The sequence below is a fragment of the Euprymna scolopes genome, chromosome 22, assembly GCF_053919585.1.
Source record: "Euprymna scolopes isolate OS-2025 chromosome 22, ASM5391958v1, whole genome shotgun sequence".
NCBI lineage: Eukaryota > Metazoa > Mollusca > Cephalopoda > Sepiida > Sepiolidae > Euprymna > Euprymna scolopes.
This window is the reverse complement of record NC_136503.1, coordinates 100,573,512-100,576,336: the sequence shown is the minus strand read 5'-3', so window position 1 is coordinate 100,576,336 and position 2,825 is coordinate 100,573,512.

Here is a 2,825-nt window from a genome sequence, read left to right as displayed (position 1 = left end):
TCTCGGAAGTAGAGTGAAAAGCATATCTTATTTTTCTTTTATTAATATTATTGGAATTTTTTCTTTTTTTCCTTGTACACATTTTTGTGAATTATTCCATGGATTTCTGCCTTTGGATTATTATGGACCATCTTCTTCCAATTATGGGATTTCCTTGGATTTTACTTGTGCAAATGGAAATTCTTTTAACTTTCTTGAAGTTTTACATTTGGATTTTACCGTCACTAGATTTTTTATCTTCCACCAGACTATCCATTCATGTGTAATCACCTTTTTCTTCACCATATTCCCTCTGCTTCACTTTTTTTGTTTTCAAGTAAGATCTTTGACTTACTTGTTGTTTCATCAAATACTTCTGCATGCAAAATCCGATCCCGCATTTTCTAATTCCTACCCTCTGATGAGAAGAAAAGTATTTCTTTGAAACTCCGCGGATTAAGGACTATCCACTTATCTAGTGTTTCCTTTTCGGATTAAATATGTTTTTAACTCATTTCAAAGTATTTTTTAACATATTTTATTAACTCATATATATATATATATATATATATATATATATATATATATATAGTCTTTGAAGTTTTTAACATTTGAAACCACACAAAAAATTATTTTTTATCATTCATTAAAAAAAACATCTAGTCAGTAAGTCATTTAATCACCTGCAATCACAGCATCAACTCTCAAATTTACTATAATACCAATTTTTATATTTTTTAAGGGATCATCAGTTGTTTACCATGAAACACTGTTTCGGGGATTTAAAAACAAAACAGTGTATTACATCATGGCTCCCCAGCAGTGTTGATCAAACACCACCACCCTTAATCTTAGGAAGAAGACAAGTTACAAAAGTTTTTTTTCCCAATTTCCTATTCTTAATTGTAATTACTAACCTTTTCATAGTATAAAAATGAATTTCTTACCTGTGCGATTCATCAATTTCCACATTTAAAATGGATACATTTTTTAATTTTTTAATTTATCAGTCTTATATTTATAAGATTTGGATTAATCCATTTAACTACTTATCACCCCCACTATAGTTAGTAGTTTGTATATTTACATTCTTATTTATTTAAAATTAGATATATAAAGGTTAAAAATATTTTATTTTTACATATATACATTTTTTTTTTTTTTTTTTTTTTAACTATATAAATTTATTATATGTAATTATAAATACATTTATACATTGCTAATATAGTTTTGGATTTCCTTTATCAATATAATCTGGTTTATCTTAAACGATTCAAAAGCATCAGGATAACGAACAAATGCTTTATTTAACTGTTTAAAGTATATATATATACAGGGTGACCTAAAAAACAAACAAACGGCCCCCAAATTTATTAACTCATAAATATATATATATATATATATATATATATATATATATATATATATATATATATATATATATATATATACAGGGTAACCTAAAAAAACAAAACAAACGAGCCCCAACTCTATTTAGGCTCCATTTCTTAGTGTTTTGTCCGAATTAAATCAAACTTTGGTCAAACTATAACTAGTTTATTATATTCAAAACATCACATCAAAACACTAGGGTCTTTGGCCTTTTTTTTTTTCTCCGTTCTACAGCATATGTTCTAGATGGCCTCCATATAGCTTTTGTTTTTTTTTTTTGTCATCCTGTATACACATATACATATATATATATATATATATATATATATATATATATATATATATATATATATAAGTGAGAATGTGTGTCTGTGTAAGGACATTTCTCAACCTATATACTCAACGAATTTTATTTTTGATCGACAGACGTGAAATTTAGAATATATGGTAATCTGACATGTATAAAAATTTTTAATCGGTTTTCATCCGAAAGAAATGAGTGTTAAGAGGTCAAAATTGAAAAAAAATTGGTGCTTGGTGGTCATCGGATTTTTATCTGTTTGTCAACTGTTTCACGAGGTTTGAAGACACTTTTTAAATATGGGTCAAGCTGGTCTAAAGGTTATCGTACTTGGCTCACTGTTTTTTGGTTTGGGTTTTGTTCTCAGCTCGAATATTTTTTCTTTTTTTTTTACTTGCAAGTGAACTATTTATTTAGAAAAAAAAAACATAATACTTGCATGCACATGTCTCTATTTATTTCTGTTTTTTTTTTACTTCATTTTTTTAAAGGAATTTAACGTTGCGTTTAATACCGGGCAACGCCAGATACATCTGCTAGTTAAGACTAAAAACTAAAAAACAAATATTAACAAAATACATTCCAATACTTATGATAACTTTCTTAATTGTTTGCAAATGAAATAATTAAGGAATTGTTTTAAAAACATTGAGAAAAAATACCTTTATTTATATAGAGTTACGTATATCTATAGGTTTTCATCTTTCTTTGTACAGGAATCACTTTTAAAATGATTAATTAACGAATACGAAGGGTAAGTGACCCAAATGCAGACTATTTTTAGTCTAATTTGATTTTATGCAAAAAGTATTAAAAAAAAATCATGTAACTATATTTTCCCCAGCAACCCCAAGTCTGAGTGGCTACCAATTAAAGAGTTTTAAAATTCAGATACTTCTTATTTCGTTTCTCATCGAATCTTTCATGAATTAGTTAATAAATAAGATCCATTGCTCTATCTGCTTCTTATAAAGTCCTTTTTATTTTTTACTACTTCGAACATTTTCCAACACCTACGGCTATTCTTTATCTCTACAAACCTATTATTAAACCATGCATGCAGGATTGTTATCATATTTGAGTTTGCAAGCCTTTGTTCCATTTCAGGGTTCTTAATGATGTTTAGAAACGTATCTGTAATTTTCTTGGCCCA